At 38.4% G+C, this 17,755-nt stretch overlaps 1 long non-coding RNA gene across 1 annotated transcript; it reads right to left on the bottom strand.

Moving 5' to 3' along the window:
• Positions 1-2,400: 2,400 nt before the first annotated feature.
• Positions 2,401-5,268, bottom strand: LOC131522364 (uncharacterized). Its single transcript, XR_009266520.1, has 3 exons — positions 5,181-5,268; positions 4,941-5,093; positions 2,401-3,595 (listed from the first exon to the last, which is right to left on the bottom strand). It is a non-coding gene; the product is annotated as an uncharacterized LOC131522364 (long non-coding RNA).
• Between the last annotated feature and the right edge of the window lie 12,487 nt (positions 5,269-17,755).

The following is a 17,755-nucleotide window of genomic DNA, read 5'->3' as shown; positions in this document are numbered from 1 at the left end:
AAATAAACTGACCTATTCATCTGCGCCTGCTGCCTTTACCAAAGTCATCTATTTATAATAAGTCTGGCTGATAAATGTTTTAATAAACGTGCTGCATAATTCATCGTCGTCAGCCTAGTTTTAATTGACTTATACGAGTGTTGTAGAGGAGATCAAAGCGCTGATTAAAGCGATGTATACATCGCTGTCCGATGCTCTTACTCAGACGCCAACTTCTTAGAGATCAGAGAGGAAGTCTGGACTGAGACCTTCAATTATTCACCAGACTAATTAATTAACTGATTGATTATTTGATTATTCCAAACATTGTTGATGCGGGGATCTCGCTTCTCCAAGGGCACAAACGGAAATCACTTCCTGTTTGGCTGCTTTAAAGGAATCATTCAGCCAAAACTGAAAATGTTTTCATCATTTACTCGCCCTCATGTCATTCTGGTTATTTGCTTTATCCCGTGAAACACACACACATAAAAAACTTCACAGCCTCTTTTTTTTTTTTTTTTTTCCTTCTCTCGAGCCAAACTGATGATGATTTGTACTGCCAAAAAGGACAAAATGCAACAAATAAAAACGAACTGAATATTTACATTCTGCCTGATGTTCTTTTTCTTTTTTTCTTTTTTTTCACTAATTGTTAAATAAATAAATATTTTTTCATTTACCAAAGTATGTACATGTTTTAGTATCATTGACACACTATTATAGATTTTATTAATATTTTGAATCAAGTTTGTTTTATTTTTTTTTTGTATTGTCTGTTTTCATTTCAGTTTTAGGTAATGTTTTAGAATTTTTTTGCCACTTTTAATATTATATTTAATATTATATGATATTATATTGTCCCTAACTGTTGGAACAGAGGGATGTAGATGAGAGAGATTTAGTCAGGAACAAAGACAGGAACAATGATCGTTTCTAGAAGAGTCTTAATGAGGAAAAGGATTCCTAAAGTTAACAACGGCTCTCATTATTCGACAGCCCATTAGTGAACCTAAATAAAAGCTGTTCTCACTCCACTGTGTGTTCATGCTGTCAAAGACCTTTAATTATCTTGTCTTAATGTGCCATTACCTCGTAAGGCTCATTTCTGCTGGAATTTCAGTGGAAGTGTCACCAGCAGCAGCTTCTGTAAGGAATCACAGTCAGAGAGTTAGAGAGCAGAGATGCGTCTTTCACACCACAGTCTGATGTTTAACACGCTGCATTGTGTGAATCCTGATGTCTTCCATCAACAGTGACAGGGTTGATTATTGAGCGCCAGCTTCCTGGAATTAAGAAAGAAGCAATGTGGAAATGTTTATCTTGGTCGTAAATCAATTTGCTCGGGCTGTTTAACACCTTAAGATGTTTGCAAAGGAACAATAAACACATATAGATTCTGCAGTATTTTGACTCATGCAGAAGGACAGCCTCAGACGTGAGGAGGGCCTGATTAAATGATCATTTCTTCAAACAAAGTAGGGCAAACAGAGATACGGGTTAATGCTCCTTCACAGGAATATATTTTCCAATTGAGAATCTGAGAAGGAAACAATACATGTCTTTGTATGAACATGCAGCAATTATGAATAGTTCCTTGTAAAGGTGGTTCAGGTTGACTTGTTGCCCGAGGCTCACATCAAAGACTTGATTGCTGTTTCATGTCTCTGCTTGCCCATATCATTTCAGTCTGTGTGCGTCCACATGCATCGCAAGTATTTTATTGCATGTATGACTTAATGCAGAGTTTTAAGCACGCACACACATAAAAAAGATAAGTCATAATAAAAGCTCATTAAAAGTACTCTTCCACTGAACCATAATTAATAAACATATAGACAGAATGCAGTGTTACAAACACAACATACCATCGGTAACATAAATCATGCCAGAATTATGCAATAAACCAGCAACTTAGTTGCAACCCCAATATGCACTGCACTGCTAACAAGTATAAGAAGAAACAAATGAATTAAATTACACTCGTTAAATATAGTTTGTCATGCAGGGACTTCTGGGGAAGTCATTTTGCTGTCATAAACTATACGATGACAGCATTTTGCTTACTAAAAACATGGATAATATTTACTTTTATTTATTTTATTACATATTTTATTTTATTGTATTATTTATTATATTTATTATTTTACACTAAAAATGCATTGTTTTGTTATAGTATAGATTTACACCATAAATTAAAAAATAAAATAAAACTTTTTATAGTATTTTAGTTTAAATCAGTTGTAGTTTCCTAATATACATTTAACCAATTAACAGACATTTACTATCCTTCTCATTTAAGGAGAGTTTAATGCCTGTTTAATAATCACACACAAACGTTTTCACTTCTCTGGGAATAATGACACTCAGGAGTGGTTAATGTATAATATGTAATCAGTAAACAAGTACAACGTGGGTTTGCAGTGTGGTTTTGCAATATGGCACTGTACTAGCAGACGTTTGTTTGGCTTTATTTAATTATAGAGATAGACATATATGCTTTACACCGACTTATATTACAGATGTAACCAGGGCGTAGCAGGGTGTGTTCAATTCAATAAGACAACTGATAGCAAATAAGTAAACTGAGCATTGTAGCATTGCTCTTTGGCTTCCCGTTTTGGCCTTTTGATCCGGCGTCAGTCATCGACAGCGTTCCCGCCCCTCCGTTCATCCCAGGAGAGCCATTCCAATGCTGCATTAATTATTACACACCTGAACAATACCAGTGGCTTCCAGGCCAGGCGCCTATACATCAGAGGAAGTCAGGAACATTTCATTCAGACGATGTAATGGTTTGACCTTTCTGCCTTTAGAAGACAGAAAGAAAGATGGGGAAAGAGAGAGGGTGTGAGAGAGAAAAGGAGAAGGGTGAGAAATGCTGAGTCTCAGACAAATGCATGTGGAAGTGGGATACTCCGTTCCACCACCTCTGGCTGGTAATTGCCATGTAATGAAGTTATTAATGTTTGGTGGAATTTACAGGCCTGATATCCACTGGCTCCCGAGCCCCACATCCTCTCGAACCGGCTTCTCTTTTGTTGGCCTCCACAAAAGAAACACAGGCAATATGTGAAGAGTCATTAATTTCCCTTTCCCTCTTGTTGTCCTTTTTGTTTAGGTTTTCCCCTCCCTTCTTTACTGTCTCTTTCACCAACTCCTCCTCAGTGGGAGCCATGGTTTTGCTCCTCATTCTGCTGGTTTTAGGTTGTAATAGTGTTTGTGGGAGATTGACACCGTTGAGGTAAATGAATGGACAAGCCTGCCTCCTTTTCTCTTTCAAACCCTTTTAAGCAGCCATGCTGTTTTATGGCCCAGCACAATTGCCTAGTTACACATCTGGGAACAATGCAAATGCATAATCAACAAGGGGCCCAAGACCTGGCCCTGTGGTGTCCCGCATCAGTGGGGCAGAGTCGGGCTTAATTGGTGGTACGTGGATAGTTCTGGTCCTTAGGTCCTTAATCCGCAAACACTCTGCCCACTCTCGGGCTCTCCTGCTGGGGCCATGTGACCCCGAGCAGACCCCTATGCTACCTTACCTGACCCCGGAGTACCAGGAGGAGCAGCCCCTGTGCTCTGCATCTCAAACCCCAACGCTGGATGTCAGGAGGCTCTGTGGGTGAAATCAATAGCTATAAACAGCACGGTAATAAATTACTGGTCACGGGGGCTTCAGACAAATTGGAAGCCAGCAGGAAATCCCTGAAAACAGTCTTCATGTTTTTACCCTTGTTTCCCATTAGCTGCTCCAGGGCAGTAAATCGTTTTGAGTGAATTCATTTGCACATGCAAAAGCCACCGGTTCTGAAGCTCTGCATAAGTCGTTGCCACTGTAGCTGAAATAAAGACACTGGGGAGTAGCGTGTAGGGAAGATTTTTGACATTTCAGGGTCCTCAAGGTCCACAAGAATATAGATAGGCCAAGTTTTCATAGTACGGCCATGCCACTGGAATGTGCATTGCCATGTAGTAGATTCTATAGGTTGGATTTAATTAAACCTACTCAAGCTGCTAAAAAAAAAAACTTGGCTAATAGCAAAGAACATCTTGCAAATATGCAATTTTGTAACCAACTGTATGGGCTTGTTTCTGAAAATCCATTCTATATTCCTGGACTGTACGAGCAGATCCAGACTGAGATCATATCATCAACAGGGGCTGGTTGCACCAGTTACAACATAGCCTTGAAATATTTACTAGTGTGTAAGTTGTAACTTGGTGCCCGTTACAACTTACGCAATAGTAAATATTTCTGTGTTGCACTATTAAACTTAGTTGAAACGTAACAGAAATATTTACAGAAGCCTGTCAAATTCTGTTACAGAAGTTCAAGCCAAAATTCAAAGTCTTGCCAAAATACACAGAAACAGACAACGGGGTAAAACAAAGGTAAACACTGGCAGTGTTTTTACAAAATAGAGGAATTTGATGGAATGTTTGGGTTTCAATTGATATGGTGAACTTTCGTCTCGACAGGTAAGCTAAACTTCTAGTTAAAAGTATTTCTAATATGTTGGACCTTTTATTGAAAATAGCCCGCTTTTACCCGTGAAGACATACTTTTATAGACCTGTAAGAGCTGTGTTTGTGATGTTTGAGTTGGGGAATGCATGATGCACAATAGTGGTTATTTGCAAAGGTTGTTTGAAAACACGCTTCAATTTTGTAGTTCACTAGGTTATATTAGCAGCGAAGAAACTGCATACTCCAGCTTTAACTGGGTAAACCGAAATGTATGGCATTTAAACAACTGTTCACGAATTTGAAGGCTGCTATTGGATCATTGAAGGTAAATGATCATGTTATGCGACTATGCATTACTTTACGGAGAGCTTATGGCCTACTAGTTACGATCTGCCTTGAGAACAAATGGTGCAACTGAATTAAGAGTTACAAACAAGCCAGCAGTACTAAGCTTCTAATGTGGACTTTGCGTTCCAATTTAAGAAAGAACTTACAAATGGCTGGTGCAACTCAACACAGTGCTTTACTGCAGTTCACTGTTTGGTGCTCCTGTCTGTCCATCTTTCTCCGGCTCCCACATCCCCTCCCAAAGCTGACCATAACTCAGCCATGCGCAGAGAGTCCGTGATGGAGTTTGGTCAGCTGCACTGGGGTGAGTAATTAACTAGAATTAAGTCATTAAACTGTCCCAGCTGTGTCCATGAATATGTGTGAGCCCAAGCCGGTAACCCAACCTTTTCAGTCTGGCTGATAGGGAGAGGAGTGACGTGGGATCGGTAAACGACACTAGAAGCTCAGATCTCTCTTTCTCCTCCCAGTCCAATTCAAGAGCCAATATAACTGTATGCAGACTATTGCTATCACACTTTAAGAGGCTAATTGTTTCGTGCTCTCTTGAAAATAAAATTAACCATCAACACATGTTCGCCCTCAATCTATAATGATTGTTAAAAGCAGGGCAATGAATCCTGCTGTGCTGTTAATTGGTAAGGCTGTTCTGGGCCCTCTGGTGCTGCTGGCAAGTGACCACGTTAAATTTCCAGAGTTGGCATAAGGAAAAGTAACACGCCAAGAGCGCTTTGGATTTGTTAATTATATAACAATTAGAGCTGGATGATATACTGACTATTCACAATATATTTTTGATGATTTGATGATGATATAAAACTAAACAACATCGTGATCATTTTAAACCAGCAATTCAGCTACGAAATGCACTAAATTCATTGCCATTAGACTAGTTTTGTGTTACTTCATTCTCTTAGCTAATGATTATGGGAGCACAAAGGCTGGTGTTTTAATTTTCTATCTGTTTTAAACTCACTGGTAACGAATGTCATGGTGAATCTGTGTGAGCAGGGATCATTTAGACTATGTTGTTGTCTGTACCTGAAAATGAAAAAAAAAAAACCTTTCCATTTTTAGTATGTTGTTGTTGTTTAATGTATCCTAAATCATCATTCATTCTTGTGTTAATGTATTGCCTGGAAGGACACTATACTGGAGAGTTTAACTCCAGCCTGCCTCAACACACCTGTCTGGAAGCGTCTAGTAATCCTGAAGACCTTGATTGGCTGGTTCAGGTGTGTTTAATTAGGGTTGAAGCTAAACTCTGCGGGATAGCGGCCCTCCGGGAGCAGGATTGGTCACTCCTGCTTTACTGAAAAGAAAATTGTGGAAAACATAACTTGATTATTTAAATAAATTACGGAATTACGGTTCCTCTGAGTAAAAAATAAAATAAAATAAAATTTGCAATTGTGGAACAAATACCTAAATATTGAGGTGTGCAGTGGATATTATCAAAAGCATAAGTGTAAAAATAGGTGTAAAACCTAATATAGCTAATATTAGATTGAATATTGACACAAATTATCAAGCTTATCTGGCTAGTTTTTATGAGTGTTTAAAAAGCAAATTCACTGAACCATTCTTTACTAGATTATTTCTGTCAAAGTTCAATATTTATTTTAATATTGATTAGTGATTTCATGCAAATCAATTACTGTGTAAAGCGTTTGACAGTTATCTGAATATAAAAGGCGGAAATATCAAATAGTAAGTTGAAAATGTAGAAAGAGGTTTATTACCAGTTTTGTATTGTTCTGAGCAGATCATTTTTCTCATAAAACATTTAAAACATGCTGCATGAATGAACGGGCTCAAAGCATCAGGAATTATGTGATGCATTCATCATCCTTTAAAAAAGACACAGATTTACATTGCAAGACAAACAACTGTCTGTTAGACACACCACAAAAAAATATGTAAAACATGTGCAGGTGTGGGAGGACGAGAGGCTTTTGAAATATGAGATGTGGGCTTGATGAATTGTCTGACAATGAGTGCTTGACTGTGGGTTCATGTCTATGAACACCTTGCCTCTTCTCTCACTGCGCTGGAATGCAGTGCGTCTGTCTCTCTCCTGGCACTTGCTAATCTCCTCCCAAGTAGGACAAGAGTAATCGCTAATAATACCTATTAGCTAATCAGCTGATTCCCATGAACCATTTTTATCTTTCTCTGAGAGCTCGCGTTTCAAAATAAATAAATCCCGCCGAACCCGTTGGACTCGGTTCAACACCGTCCATGGTTTTGATTATCCTCAATAAAGATGATATGCATGAATAGATCCTAGCATGCGGTCTGTGGCGTCAACTTCAACGAGCACGCAGCTAGCAGCAATTAAAGCTCTTTTTAATGCTCCTATCTGAACAATGAGGTATTGACAGAGTGGGGCTTAGATAAGGACAGTTTTTCCTCGTGAGTGGAGATACGACAGCGATTCGAGTCATTCGCACTCAGCGAGGGTCTCTGAGGGTCGAAGACGCAGTGAAACTAGGGTCAAAATATTAGCAGTTAGTCTCCAAAATGCTGAATGATATGGATTGCGAGGTCTTGCTGGAGGAGCTGTCTGAGCAAAACACTTATTAAAGTCTCACTTACGTACACTCCAGCTTCCCTCAGAGTCTGGCCTTGGGCTGACTAGATATTAATCAGCCTGATAATTACAGCATTCCTAGACCCCTGTCACTTAGGCGTTTGGGGATAACTGCATAACCTTGTCTATCCAGCCGTGTTTTCTTTGAACCAGGCTGATTCATTCAGGCAAATGTTTTATTCTCGGTTTGTCTAACAAATTATAGCTTTTAAATCATTTAAAGTCAATTCAGACAGGAATTGTTTCTTTAGGAGATGCCTGTAAAAGAACATTCACTTGACTCATTTGGATAAAAATTAAATCATGGGCCAACAAGGGGGTTTTGGCTTCATTTATGTATGCAATGACACACACACTCTTCTGATAAGTGTTTAATGCAGTCTCTATAAACAAGAGTTATTCATGGCTCAAATGGACTTCTGAACAGTGCTAAACATCACAAGGTTTTTTTTTTTTTTTTTTCAATATTTCTAATTGATTCAGCATGGCAATAACACTTGAATTTATTTGAATGGTCTCCTTTAGATGTTCTCTTGACTAGAAGTAACTTTGCAACTATATGTCTACTAGCAGTCATTAGAGTATTATTAGACACTGTCTGCTTAATATCTGCTAACACTTGATTTTGATGGACATTCAACTGACTATAAGTAACTTTACAAGTAGTGCTGGGTAGATTACTTACAGATTGTAGTATGCTACTGATTCCAGATTTTATGATAAAAACTGTAGTTAGTAATGTAATCCATTATATTACACATTTTACAGACTACTTTTAGATTACTTTTGATTTCTTTTAACCTAACTCATCACATTGATTTTAAAAGGATAATCTCTGTAAAAATACAAAGAGAATAAAAATGTATTCCAATAATTACATTAATCATAACAGCATGAAGGGCATTAAACATTGCATTACACCAAGGTTTCCCAAATTAGGGTTCATGAAGGGGGTTCATGAGTTTAACGAAAAGCTAATAATCAAATCATAAAAATGTAAAATGAAAATAAATCATTTAAATAACAACAACAATCGACACTTGCTAAAGAAGAAGAACTATTTGTTTGCCTGTATGTCATGTGACCATTAACCAACGTTGGAGAACCGTGAACTTGCAAATGTGTTATTTAATTATGCTTACAATAACATATATTATTAATATGTACTCATGTAATCAATAAAAGAAAAAACAAATAATTGTAGTCTGATTACAAGCATTTTAAAATGTAATATAGTCTAACTACAAGTACTTACTTTTTGGAATCTGATTATGTAATGCATGTAATGTAATTACACAGTATTGTTTACAAGTGCATGTCAACTTATTTTACTCCCCCTAACTCTAACCTAACAGACTACTGATATACTCTAACGAGGGGTAGCTGCATATACTGAAGTTGCAAATGAATGAGGGTTAGTTGGCATGTAGCTGCAAAATTAGAATGGCTAATGAGGACCATCAAAATAAAGTGTAACCCAATAAACTCACCAACTAGCAACTGTATTTGTTTTATTATTATTATTATTATTATTATTATTACTGAGTAGGAGTCATTATTGGTCAAATATCCATCTTCACACTGGAGACACGCCAACAAACAGTCGTGAAGCTCTTTTTGGCTCCACATCATCTGAGATTCATCATCGGTGAAATAGGCAGCTTCGTATGTTGGAGAACGGGCCAACTTGCATGCCGATCCTGCTGAACTGTCCTGTCTTACAGCACTAGTGGTTGTTGAACTGTGACTTGAGCTGCTTAAAGTGTCTATCTGCTCTTCGCCTCCATCACTCGCCTATTTTAAGATATCGCGCCATTCCCGTTGCCTCGCTCCCATCCACTAGATGAACGATGACAAGAACTATCTCTCCTTTTAACCTTTGCCGCCCTGCTCTGAAATTCTTATCGCGAGCCCCTTGAAGCATTTGAAACAGATAATGGTCATTCACCGTCTGAGACGTATCCTCTGGTGACTTAGCTCATATAAAGAGCGCGTGGGAATGAGGGACCAGCCGTATTATCCATATAAGTCGAGAGGGAACACAGTCACATCCTCAGTGATGTGAGGATTGTAGATTGGTGAACATCATTAGATATTAGTACTTGCTGTCATGGCAGGATCTTGCAACTGCAGAAGAAAAGTGCTAAATATCCACTGTGCTCTGATTGAATGGTATCAATTAATGTTTCGTTTTAAATTGAGATATTTTTACACAGTCTTGTTGTTGGCGGTGATTTGGTGATGACAGTCTACATGTATATAAGGAATATTTCACTGAAAAAATAAAATTATCTCATCATTTACTGAGAACAGAGACTGTTTAATTTGATTTTAGACATTTTAATTTGTTTGCGCAGTGACAATTTGTAAAAACTTTGACATTTGTGCGAAATGAACTCATTAAAGTTAATCCTTATGCAACATATATTAAATTTCCACATATGAAATACATTGTCATATGGAGTAAAAACAATATTTGAAAACTATTAGTAATTTGAACCATGTCATAGATAGATAGATTACTGTCAGACTGTATAGATTAGATTGCTGTATATGTAAAATATATGTGTGTGTGTGTTTAATGTTGTTTTAATAAAGATGCACATACAGTATAAACAAAATGTATATTGTTGACATATATGGTTGCTATTTATAATGGCATATATATATAATCATATCGATATTGTTAGCATATGTACAAATTTCCATGTGTACCCAGAGAATGTATGTATGCAAACATTGTATATCACCTTAGAGGTAACATATATGGCAGTATATTGCTATATATATATATTGCATTTCTGTATGGAATTAATTTATTGATGACTGAATTGAGAAATACATTATACGATATAAATACAAACAAAAATAAATATCGTCATTGATTTTAGCCCAATATGCGCACTTCGCAGTATATAAACTGCACACTCACCGCACATCTGTGTTTTAGATGGGAGGTTAATCACTGCACAGTTGCACACTGCAGAGGAGCTTCTGTTCTTTTCCAGATAAAACAAAAAAAACTGAGCTCATCCTGCCAGCGTTGCATCTCTTAAATTAGGCTTGTGTTGTTACTGCAATGAAAGCTATGAAAAACTACGAGACACTAGACGTTTGTGGACAGAGCGGAGAAGAATTTATGGTCTGATGTCACCGTGCCAATGATTCATTTGCAGATTTCCCCATGCGCCGTCTGATAAAAAATAGCGCGTTGGTAATTTTGGGGCCAACATTTTGGTGTCTGGAACAAACAGTAGTGGATATGACTCACCGTTGCACTCGCATCCAAGATGAACACGCAAACGCATGCATGGATTCTCTCTAACCCACCTATTTCATTTCCTCGGCCTTGTCTGTTTTGGCAGGCTGGAGACTCGATTGGTCAGTGGCGAGGTTTTCCCGTCTCCAGGCTGGATTTCACAACGCGGCCCGGGCCAGGAGGAGAAGTCAGATTAGGTTGACGCGAGCTGTTTTTCCAAGCTCTCCCCACGCTCCACGCCATTGTTATTGTAGGAAAGCGATAATACTTCTCACTTGAAACATAGCCCCCGCTCTAGCCGCGCTTAACTCCGGCGCGCACACAGATGTATCAGATTAAATCGTATCTCCGAGTCCTCGCTGCACTCCGACTCCAGGACTGCCAGAAGGCCCGTAGGCAACGACTAAATTGCTTTGGTTTCAGTACACAAGGAGGCTGGCCCAGACAAGCTGGATCAGCACATTAGATGTGAATCCCTCCCAGATTTGAAGGCAGCCTTTAGCACAATTATTGATTTAAAGGGATGATTAGATTTAATTGAAGAAGACTGTTCCTACCTGTAGCTCCGCTGGAGGCTTCGAGAGCAGCGGATAGACGCTGCACCTAAATTCATGGTGACAGGACAGACGAAGCCAGTTATTTTCTACAGAGAGGTTTTTACATGGCCAATAAACTTTAATAAAACCTCACAGCAGACGCGTTGCTCGCTCGATTGTATGAAAGTGCTAAAGTGGTTACTGCTGTATTTGTCAGCTATGAGAGAGAATCAAAAATAATAGATGAAAATGTTGGAAAACCTGCAAAATCCACTCTTGTGATCAGTTTCACATTATATTTATCATGAATTGCAAATTACTGATTCGGATTATCATGGTTTAAATTATTGATGTCCTAAATCATAATTTTATAAGGTGATTATTTTCCTTGAAGATTCTTAGAAACATCTCAGACGCTTGAAGATACACATTTTCAGCATTGAAAAAAAAATTAATTCTTGCAAGAATACTTCACCCAAAAAAGGAAAATTTCATACAGATTTGTAGAAATGTGTCACTGCATCAGTGTCTCAGCAATAGATGCTCTGCAGTGAATGGGTGCCGTCAGAATGAGAGTCCAAACAGCTGATAAAAACATCACAATAATCCACACCACACCAGTCCATCAGTTAACATCTGGAGAAGACAAAAGCTGAAACAAATCCATCATTAAGACGTTTTTTAACTTTAAACCATTGGTTCTGGCTAAAATAATCCATAATAACACTTCCTCCAGTGTAAAAGTGGTCTGGTTTAGCAAGCACCGTTTACAAGCCAAAACAGTTGTTTCTAATGATCAAGTGGACTTTTGTGGATTATTGTGATGTTTTTATCAGCTGTTTGGACTCTCATTCTGATGGCACCCATTCACTGCAGAGTATCGTGGAGAGCATGTGATTGAAATGCTACATTTCTCCAAACCTGATGAAGAAACAAACTCATCTACTTCTTGAATGTCCTGAGGGTGAGCACATTTTTAGAAAATTGTCACTGTTTGGGTTAACTATTTCTTTAATATAGTCGATGCATATTATAATTATGCTCAATTTGAGGCCTGAAAACATGAGGCCTAAAACAGTAGCTTGTGTCACTGACAGTTTAATCATTTTTTGACATTATGCTCAGTTTGGAAGCTACACCCAACCACACAAATGTCAAATATAGGCCATGCACTGAACCCACCTAAGAGCACAACCATATAATCGCAAATAGCCTCTAATAGGTCTCCCAGGATGTGGATAAAAGCCTGGGCGCTGTGACGCCAAACGCTACGGGCATCACAATGCGTTGAATGGGGCCAAACGCTCGGCTAATGAACCTTCTCAATGCCAGGTAGTGTGGCGGCCATTACCACCCAATACCCTGCACAGCTGATCTGGATCCCCTCAGATCAGCTCTCTGCCAGCCCGTTGGATAGCTTCTGCAGCCATTTGGTTGGCATTCACGCTCCCTGACGCTTTATCATGTCCATTCCTACACTGCCATCTCTGCTGGTGAATGCCACCATAGTAGACCTCAGGGGATCTGTCAGTCTGTATGAAAATGGTTAATTTGGTCCAAAGAATTTGGACATGCGGAATGTTCATATAGGACAAATATTGGCGACACTGAGGAACACTGAATTCAAAGTGGCAAATATAGGACATGCATAATAGATCCAAACGTTATTTTGTCATCTTACATTGTCGACCCTCCAGCTACATAAGGAAAGCTGTGACAGTGTCCAACTTTCCACACTTAATTATTTTTATTTTTTATTTTTTTGGTTAATTAAGTGCACCCTCTAGGTATTTTTCTTATTGGATTTTTCAATGTGAGCACACTACTTGCACTATGTGTACTACAAAATGGCATAGCATATTGTGGAAGTCTGCAAATAGGGACATACCTTGTGTTTTTGCCAGTTTGAGCTAAAGTGCTAATCTAAAACCATTTATAAGGATTGCCTGGAGAGCCCAGAAGTGTCACAGCTGATTATTTTGATCTGTATTTGAGTATTTTGATCTGCTTTTGGGGAGCTTAGTCTGTGCAGATTTCTCTCCTGATTCAGACAAGACAACCTTTTCACTGGAGGAAGCATTATTATGGATTGTAATCTTGTATTTTAGCCAGAAGCAATGGTTTGAAGTAAAAAAAATATAAATATATATATATATCTTATTGATGGATTTGTTTCAGCTTTTGGCTTGTCAAGATGTTAACTGATGGACTGGAGTGGTGTGGATTATTTTATCAGCTGTTTGGACTCTCATTCTGACGGCACCCATTCACTTCAGAGGATCCATTGGTGAGCAAGTGATGGCAATGCTATATTTGTAAAGAGTATATGGATCTACTGTATGTATATCACATCATTTTATTAATGTCTTTTAACGTTGGGTTGTGAAACATGTTTTAACATTGTCTTCTGTAAGAAAGCCCACTGTGAGAGCTGAGAGTCCAACATTGCAAGTGCAACCTGATCCATGAGCTTTGGTTCTGCATGGCAAAAACTGCATCGAATATTAAAGAATGGTAAGGCGACAATAAAGAGATAAGCCTCGGAAAATATCCCCATCCAATTTTTACGTCCCACCGTGGAGCGGCCTACTCCAGACTGCATCCTCGGTACACTGGAACGGTCTTACCCACATGTCTTAGCCATCCCGGTCGCCACAACCCACTCAATATAGACAGTATATTTCAGCAGTCAACTTTTGGCTCTCGTAGGCAAGACAGATGAAAACGCAGCGGTGGCAGTATGAGATTTCAGCGCGGGTCCAGATTAAACTGGACTCTCCCAAATGAGAGCTGACAGGCTCAACGAGCGGCAGATCATTTCTGGTGAGCGCTGCAGTCTGCGGAGCCGCCCCCACGGAGCAGAGGTGAGCCGGTAAGGATGATAACTCATACCCTTAATTGAATCGTGGCTTTAAATTTCATAATACAAGATGCCCATGTGACAGCTGCCGAAAAAAATGAGGTGATGGAGCCAAGGGTATAGCATAATAAGAGGAAGGGAGGAGGGGGAAACGTCTCGGGCGCATCGAGCGAGGTACGGGGGATATTCTTCTTTGATAACGGATAGCCTCCAGTTGTATGGACCATTATTCCGAGCACACCTTACAAAGCAAATGAACTTGACAGATGGCTGTGTCACCCAAACCCTTGACTACCGGTCCGATTATGCAGAAAACAATACAATAGAAAAGGGAATCATTACCAAAGGAACTCGGTTAGTCCGCCGAGGACAATGCCATGCAGAGGAACAAAATTACACTTGTGAAATTGGACAGTGAGAATGAGTTTAACATAAAGTGGGTTACAGCCAGGCAATCTGTCATAGCTAAAGCTATTGTCTGGGCCTGCTTGCATGGCATATGAAGTCATCTGTCATCTTTCGGGCTCTATTAATGGCCGACGCTCAATTCTTAAACGATAGCTTTCACCAGGGCGGACCTGCCAGTCTGTGCATGCTGATGAGATCCAGATCGTCGCGCATGCGCATGCAAAACGTTGTACGTTAGCGGTGTTTTTAATTGCATCTGTGTCTGTGTGGGTTGTGTTCGACAGCAGACTGTGGACACCACCTCTGTGATAATTCCTCTTGAGGTAATCGCACATGGAAGTTAAAAACTAAGAGAGTTGGCTGCGTGCTTTTGAAATGATGTCTTTGGATGGCATAATCGTAACTTGTTCCATCTGACTCGCATTTATCATGTTGCAACCCTCCCTGAGAAATAAAACAGAAGATAAAGAAGTCAAAATGCATGTAGTTTAACCCTAGAATGCTTACAGTTGAATGCATCTTTTTTTTTAGCAATGAAAATAAAATGTAATTTAAATGATAATTAGGATATTTATTGATTACAATTAATAGTAACACTTTACTTTATAATGCATTCTAAAAGTATTTTAGTGCACTATGTATGCCTTGTAATGCACATTTACTGCATATGGTCTTATGCAGTTATAATACATTATAATTCATTGTTACACCTTTAGAAAGCATAATGCATTAAAACACAGGACAACTCATTTCAGATGTAACAAGGACTCTGCAGATATTATTAATGCATTTTAACTTATTTTTGACAATTATTTATGAAGAAATAGTGCATTACAATGTACAATATTATTCAAGTAAAGTGTTACAAAATGAATCTTTAAATATTTAAAATGAATTTAAAGATGTCTGGTTACTACATAAAACCTCCAGCACAGAAACAAGAACAGTAAATACTAGAACTATAATGTGCTAGAATTTAATGTTTTAACTAATAACTTTAACTAGCATATTGACATTTTGAACTCAAATGAATGACAGCAAATTGTATATTACGTCTATATTTCCTTTATGGAGTGATCTCATTGTGGACAAATAGCAGAACCAGTCTGTGAGCAAACTTGCTATTAACATACTTACTAAATGTAATTCTGAACATGAATATGGTATTATAAATACCACATAAAAAGATAACACATGTGAAACTGCATTGATATGCGCAGGCAACACATATGGAAATGATCTCAATACAAAAATCAACTAACGTAAATGTGAAAAAATAAATGAATAAATTATAATAATAAATAAAAAATAAATCTAATAAAAGCCCACTTGGCTAAAAATAAATTGATCCCGTGCATTAAAATAATGAAGGTGGAGGAACAGTTTATACTGGAACACTGTCTCTTTAATGTGGACAAAAACGTCTGCAAAACGCCGTGGACTAGAATGAACTCTCAGTGCGCACAAGCACTATAAATGAAACTTGGCTGAACACTGAGTTTATTAGAGCCCAGATTTCCTTTTAATTGCCTGAAATATTTGTCGAGTGCGCAGAGAAAGCACAGATCGAGGACTTGACTGCACTTCAGCAGCCATGTGTTTGTTAAAGCCCCGGCAAACATTTCTCTTTCTTAATGAACTCTCCTCCTCGTCTCATTACTCCGCCAATTCACAAGTCAAACCCAGAGCAGCCAATATGAAGCTCACAGCCCGGCGTTAGGTGCGCAAACACGAACGAATCAAAGGCCCTGTTTGTGCAGCGGCACACTGCGACTTTTCAAGAAGAGAAATAGACCTTAAAAAAGGAAATGTCACACTAGCTTGTAAGGGACTAACAGAGCCGAATCTTGAAAAGACGAGTCAAAATCGTCTCTTTAAATGACTTCGATCTCTCGTGCGATGAATCACAGAGAGTTGCAAATCCTTTTTAGCTAATTGCTACCAGCTCGTGAGATTCTCCCCCCATGTTCAATATCAATTTTCAGGGCCAGAGGAGATAGTGCATCTCCCTGGAGTCCTCCAGCTACTCTGATAAAACTGCACAACAGCACTTAGCGAGTTCAGCTGGGGGAAGAAGAGAGCGGGGCCGTCTTATTCACAGCTGCTAGCGGTAATGAAGGAGAAAAAGTCAGACAATCGAAGAGAGGCAGCGAGCATCCTGGAGCCATGAGCTCCGTGACCTTCTGAGGAGAGAGACGTCTGCGTTTACTGCACTGATTTCAGCCAGAAACGCAATACTGCCTCCACACACACAGCCCTGTGTGACGTCTGCGCCGTTTGTAATTATGAAATGGAGAGTTTCTGCTGATGAGTCCCATTCAAAGTTGGTGTAAAATAAAGTCTAAAGTAGGTATAAAGTGGCTCTATATAAACACTGTTAAGTCACACTTAATGATAGCATCCTCAAACTAATGATGCTAGTACTTCTTACAGAACTAACTAACTGAACTCCATTTCTTGGAGCTATTTTTTCCCCTCTGTCTTTTAATCAGCTGCTGATTTTTTTTGTGGATGCATGAAGTGTTGATCGGCTCGGTTTTTTGCCATTGCTTTGTATTTTAAAAGCTAATGATCTTCTTGATAACTTTTGTGTGATTAGAGTGCATTTTTCTTTAAAATAAGTACCATTTTTAAATGTGGCTTAGCAGTCAAAATATTTTGGAAGGCCACTGTGTCAGTCGCCAAGTTAATACAAACCACTAAAACGATTATGATAATTATGATAATACTTCTTACAGAACTAACTCATGTCTTTGAGCATTTTTATTTTATTTTTATTTTTTGGATGTATGAAGTCAGGAAACCCAAGTGTCCACTAACCACAATTAAACATAGTCCAACAGTATTTTTATTTTTATTTTATTTTTTTTTTGCTATTGCGTTATATATTTAAAAGCCCATGATCTCCGTTATATGTTTTGCTTGCAAAGAGTATTTGTGCATCTAAATTGTATTATCGGATGACATTCAGACATTTTTAAATGCTGCTTAGGTGTCCAAATACTTTTTGTCAATCAGCAAGTTACTTCAAACCACTAAAACACAGTAAACAGAGTAAGTAGAGTTAGGCTGATGAACTTTGTTTCAACTTTGTTTATTGATATTCTTATTAATAAATGTAATAAATTTTTGAGGTCATGTATTTATCATGATTTTACCTTCTTGTCGCTTATTGCTTTATTGTGCAACTTTCTCATTTCAGATGAAACTGTCTTGTGTGAAGACTACATTTTTATTTTGTATGATATTGATATATTTATATTTTTCCACTGTGTAAGTGTGATGCTGTTTCTGTGCTCAGAAGT

The sequence above is a fragment of the Onychostoma macrolepis genome, chromosome 16, assembly GCF_012432095.1.
Source record: "Onychostoma macrolepis isolate SWU-2019 chromosome 16, ASM1243209v1, whole genome shotgun sequence".
NCBI classification, from domain to species: Eukaryota; Metazoa; Chordata; class Actinopteri; order Cypriniformes; family Cyprinidae; genus Onychostoma; species Onychostoma macrolepis.
The sequence above is the reverse complement of the archived record's forward strand: the minus strand, read 5'-3'. Positions and strand labels throughout refer to the sequence as shown.